The sequence below is a fragment of the Medicago truncatula genome, chromosome 2 (assembly GCF_003473485.1).
Source record: "Medicago truncatula cultivar Jemalong A17 chromosome 2, MtrunA17r5.0-ANR, whole genome shotgun sequence".
Classification (NCBI taxonomy): domain Eukaryota; kingdom Viridiplantae; phylum Streptophyta; class Magnoliopsida; order Fabales; family Fabaceae; genus Medicago; species Medicago truncatula.
Genome location: NC_053043.1, coordinates 48,387,070 through 48,393,200, shown reverse-complemented (window position 1 = coordinate 48,393,200; position 6,131 = coordinate 48,387,070).

Genomic DNA, 6,131 nt, shown 5'->3' with positions numbered 1-6,131 from the left:
AAAAATATGATCAAGTCCAAATGCAAACACAATTCATATAATGCTAGAGACGACACAATTCTTCATAGGATATAGGATATTGAGACACTAATTGTCTTCATCCCATTGATTAAAATATAAAAGATATATAGATTGGGAAATTCTTGCACGACTTGTTATCAAGATCAATATACAAGCCCGTACTACTTAATTACGTGCGATTTTGTCACTTCAAGCTTTGAGAATTGTTTCTCTGCCAACATTAAATTTTCATATATGCCAACATTGCTGGTCTCAGATCCACAATGATCTCGCGAAATTACCTATATGACACAAGTAATTTTTCAACCAAATCTGCTTTCCAATCCTTACAGAATCCTTTCATTTCGAGATCCTTTACCATTGACCACAGTGTAGGAATTGTCATTCAGAAATTTCGAGATCCTTTCCAATCCTTTACCATTTCGAGATTCCTTAAAGAACAATGGCCTTACCAATAGTTCCATGTTGTCCCGGCTGTAAATCCCTCTTATTATTTGTACTATTGATCATTCAAGATCATAGCAGTAGGACAAATTTTTGACTTCCGCTGGTTAATACATTATCAATGTGAAAAAGAACAATAGAATTTCCCTCAACTTCATGCTGGCCCAGTTGTCATTTATGATTGTACCAACAATATAGGTTTTTTTTGTTTCCGTTGCCTCTTATTTAATATAATATTAGAAGTTACTCCAAGAACATCTAATATTACTGTATCAACTAAGAGGCCGCGGAAACAAAAAACATATATTGCTGGTACAATCTTAAATGTGCAACAGGGCCAACACGAAATTGAGGGTAATTCTATTGTTCTTTCTAACAATGATAATGTATTAACTAAGAGGCAGCGGAAGTCGAAAACATGTCCTGCTGGTATGATCTTAAATGAGCCCATCAATAGTAAAAGTAATAAAGGGATTTGTAGTCGGGCCATCACGGAACTGATGGTAAGGCTGTTATTCATTATGACAACAAATTTTCTGAATTACAAAAGAAAAGACAAGTTTTGAAGAATTTAAATAGGGTTTCATTGGATAATGGAAGCCAATATAATGTGAGATTAGCTTTGGTCCCTATTACCGTGATGAAAACTACATAATCCTTGATGAAAGAGACAATGCCTAGATTGAGGTCAATGACAAAGGATCTCGAAATGAAAGGATTCTATAAGGATCGGAAAGCAGACTTGGTTGAAACTTTGCTAGCTCTTGATTCAGTTTTTTGTGGCAGCAGTTCTTCAATAACACGACTAGATGCACCTACACCATAATCATATAATTAAATACTTCTGGTTCTTCAACTTTAAAATCAAACAGGAACAATTCAATTAGATGTTAATTAATCTTTGGATTGCCATATCTAATAGGAACTCAAGTGGATATTAAAATCAAATAAGAACTTCAATTTGATTATTTTTTTGAAAAAAGAACTTAAATTTGATGTTAATTAATATTTCAATTTTGAAATCAAATGAGAAGTTTTTAAAAAAATATTGGCAAAGGGGAAATTTTTATCAATCAAAATTTTTCATGTATGAAAAAAAAGGTTCAAGGTGAAAGAAAAAAAAAACCTGGTTTGCATCTTTTTCATGTTGTGATTGTGGAAGATCATCATTGGTAGAATTATCTTCTTGCAGTAATCGATCTACCAAGTATTCAAGGAAAGCTCTGATTGCATCAACAGTTGGACACACTTCTAATACATCCATGTTTGAATCTGATTTTCAAAAATCCAATAATTGACTATGGTTTTAGTTATCACATATAAATGGTGAACCAAAAATGAAAATGGTGAGAGGAGAATATTCTCACTCTTTGTTCTTGTTGGTGATGTGCTCAATCACTGAAACTGAAATCATCTCCTACCTTGTATTTATAATAACTAGTGTGGTAATGCCCACATGTATTATATTGCAATTATATTAGAAAATTTAAATGTTTGCGATAACTATATGAATAAATTAAATATTTTGACTATTTGACCAAAATTTAATTTATTTTGAAAGATTGACCAAAATTTAATGTATTTCAATACAATGACTTATATGAATAAATTAAATATTTCGAATATTTGACCAATTTTTTTTTTTTTTAAAGATTGACTAAAATTTAATGTATTTCAATACAAAGTTTTCTCGTACATTAATGATGATAATAATGAAAAAAAAATGATAACTGAACACACAAAAACAAAACACAATACATACATCGTAGTTACTGTTGTTTTATACCAACATTTTCAATTTTTTATTTATTTCATTGTCTTCTTTCCTCTTCAATCCATCTATCTCAGCTATCCCTCTTTCATTAAATGATTAAACCCAAAAATTGATAGGGTAAATGAGTAAAACAATTGATAAAGCTTAGTATGTGAGAAACTAATAAATTGTTAAAGAGAAATGATATTTGTACAACCACTTTGTGACAACTCTCTCTTTTATATTCACGTTATGCTTTTATTCTATCTCTTCCTTTATCTCTTTCTATTGTTTTTGATCAATGAAAAGAGAAAAAATAATAGTTATCACAAAAATTGAATGAAATGGTTGTTCAAATATCACTACTCATTGTTAAATTGTTGGGAGAGAGATTATTTGATAGAATCATGACACGATATGTTTTATTAAAATATAATAACTACTCATTGTTAAATTGTTGGAATTCTTAGTTAAGCTATCTGTTTTATTAAAATAATAACGCAAAATTATATCCTTAATATCTTAACTTAATTTTAAGTAACAATTCAATCATTTATCTTTTTATTTTTTCATTTTAACCCTTCATGTTCTAAAATTTTAACACAACTATCTTTTTTAAATAACAAAATCCAAAAGACTTATTGAAGTCCATTGAATTGTCTTTTGATGCTTTTTTTTTTCTTCTTCAAAGTGTATGCTAACATGTATTTAAAGTTGATCCAAATGTGTATGCAAGTGAAAATTGTAGTGTCTTTCTTTTGTATGCAAGTGTATGTGAGTTTGAGTTTATGCAAGTTCGTTGTGATATCTAAATGAAATCTGAAATTTGCAAGAAAATTTGACTATAATCTCTCTTTGCTTCTTATATGGTTTATTTGTTGTTCTCTTGACCTTTTCAAAGTGTATGTATGTATGCGAACATTTATTCAAAGTTGATGTAAATGTGTATTAAAAGTGTATGCAAATAAAGTTCTCTTTGCTTCTTTTTAAGTGTACGTATGCAAGTGAACATGTTTCTATTTGCTTCAAAAAGAATAACCACTTTTTTTTTTTGAGAGAAAAAAGAATAACCACTTAGAAGCTCTAACAAATGTTCATAAGAATAACCCACCCTTTCTGCAATTTTATTCTCTTTTTAAGATTGTGAGTGAATAATTATCATTGGTGATTGTTTTTCTTTTCTTTTTTGCAGCATCAAGGTTCAAGTTTCTCCATCTTACATCAGCAAGAAGCTTGCTATATTCATTTATAACAGTGAAAGAACTTACTATGTTAATTTTATTATCGAATGAATATAATTAATGTCTTAATATGGCTATTTAAATTGTAATTTATTGAGTATGCTGTGTCAATTGATTAACCTTAAGATTAGTATGAATGAGCTTAATAATATGTTGAATGGTCCAATTTAAGAAAACAATATGTATTTGAATCTACACACATGCCCATTTTTAGAATTACTAAGGAAAAAAAAAACCAGAAATCTTTTTTTATTGAAAGGTATATTCTTGAAAAAATTTACGAGCCAAATAATTTGGTCCATTAAGGAGTTAATAGACTGAACCCAGTAAACCGAAACCAACTAAACCGAGACTGGAATTGAGCCTAGGAGTTCCAACGATGGGTTAGCGCAGATCGAGGTTTTGGCCCCGATTTTCGACCGAAATTGACTGATGACCAGCCCTACCCTTAGAGCACATGTTGACATTTGCCCTTTTTAGACAATCATAGGATTATAAGAACACTTTTGTCACCAATAGAAATAAAAAAAAAACTAAGTTACATCTAGAATAATTGTAGCATTGTATAGGACAAATTCAGTGTGATGGACTAGAAACCTGTTTATTCAATTCACGAGTTCTACTTGTGAATTATTTTTTTGATACTTTTAAACATGGAAAATATCTATGTATAGTTTCATCTTCATTTTGTGGTTGTGGATTCGATTTTTTGATTTACTTATCACTTATCATTCTTCAACGTCATCATTGTGTTTCCTTATGAATGCACGCACTGTTGTCATGTGTGCATAGTTCAATGTAAGCCATGTAGAGCAATTATGAACCACAAATTTAATTATTGGAAAACAAGGTCACAAGAAATTTCCAAGTTGACATGGTAAAACCAAAACTAGAAAGATAAAGCAAGAAACAAAAATATGATCAGTCCAAACGCAAACACAATTCATATAATGCTAGAGACGATACAATTCTTCCTAGGATATAGGATATTGAGACACTAATTGTCTTCATCCCATTGATTAAAATATAAAAAAAAAAATTGCTAACTATTTTTATTCTTATCCTTTTTCAGGTACTAATGGTACTAGAGATATTTGTATCAGCTCATGGATTTACCCTCTTCCTTGAATGCTACTAGATATACATTTAAGTATTGAATCTGCTAGGTCTCTTGATCAATCTCTTAGGCCTTTGATTTGGTCTATCACTAGAATTTGTATCCACCTTTATTGGACCATTTTTGTTTCTTGTATTAGGTCCCTCTTGATTTGTATCATGAGATCCTATTTGCTTTGTAACACAAGCCTCAATGGTTCGTGTACATTCATTTGAGTGATGTTGCATTGATGGTTTTACTACCTTTTGATCTTTTTTGTTTCTCCTCGCATAGATCTTCAACACTTTGGGCCTATCCTGCTGACCCTGGTCCTTGACATCACTTGCACATCCCTCAGATTCATTTTCTGAAATAGGTTGATCTTTGATTCCATCTTCAGTGATTTGCATCCTTGTTGAACAAACCTTCTCAACCTGTCAATATATCCAATGGCATGTAGTTAGGTGAGAGATGAAAAAAGCATTGAGACTACTTTTTTTTCTTAAGAAAAAAGCCATCTCAACAATAAAGGAAATAGTAAAAACTCTAGGGTTTATGTAAACCTTAAGAAGTATCCATAGACATAACTAAATATTGTATAAAACATCTGCACAACTTGTTATCAAGATCAATATACAAGCCCTTACTACTTACATGTGATTCTGTCACTTCAAGCTTTGAGGATTGTTTCTCTGCCAGCATTAAATCTTGCAAACTATTTGAGAAAGCTTCTCTGCAAAGAACACATTATGCAAATATCCATCATTATTTTATGCAAAAGGTGAAAACGAAAACATAAGATGGAAATGGGAAATAATTTAATCAAACCTATGCTATGTTTCCGAGGCTTCTAATTATTAGGTCAATATTCATTACTGTAAATCAATCTGAATTTAGCATCAGAAAATGGGAAATGTGAATTATACAAACCTAGAAATCCATTCTGAGATTATTTCAGAATAAGGAAGCATGTGGAAGTAATTGACAACTGCAAGAACTTCTTTTGACCAAAGGACCCCGAAAGCTATACAAAGATGAGATATCAAATGTTATAGAGAAACACACAAAAAGTTTGTTATAGAAAAGCCATATCGATTGTAACAAACCTTTCAATTAAATCTTTGATAGGAACTTTAGTAAACCCTTCAACAATCGACTGTGAGCACTTCATTATATAAAAGCGAAACGCTGTCCTCTCTTTGCTCTGGGAATACACAGTGTAACTTCCCAAAAGCATCATATCAATAATATTGACACCTATTCACAAGGGAAATATGAAATCATTTTATAAGAATCATGTTCGACTATTATGAGTCAAAAAATACATGTTAAAACAATTTAATATACAGAAAATAAAGAAAAAACAAAGCATGTCCTGATATGACAAGATGTACAGAAAACATAAGAAAAGTGTACACCATGAGTCATGCTGGCATATGATTCCAATTGTGAATAAATTAAAACAAATGCAATCTTTATGTTAAAGTAGGATAATTACTTGCAGCTTCGCTAATAGCAGAATATCCATCTTGCAAGAGTTAATCTTCATTTAATATGACTTTCGAACGTGTCATAA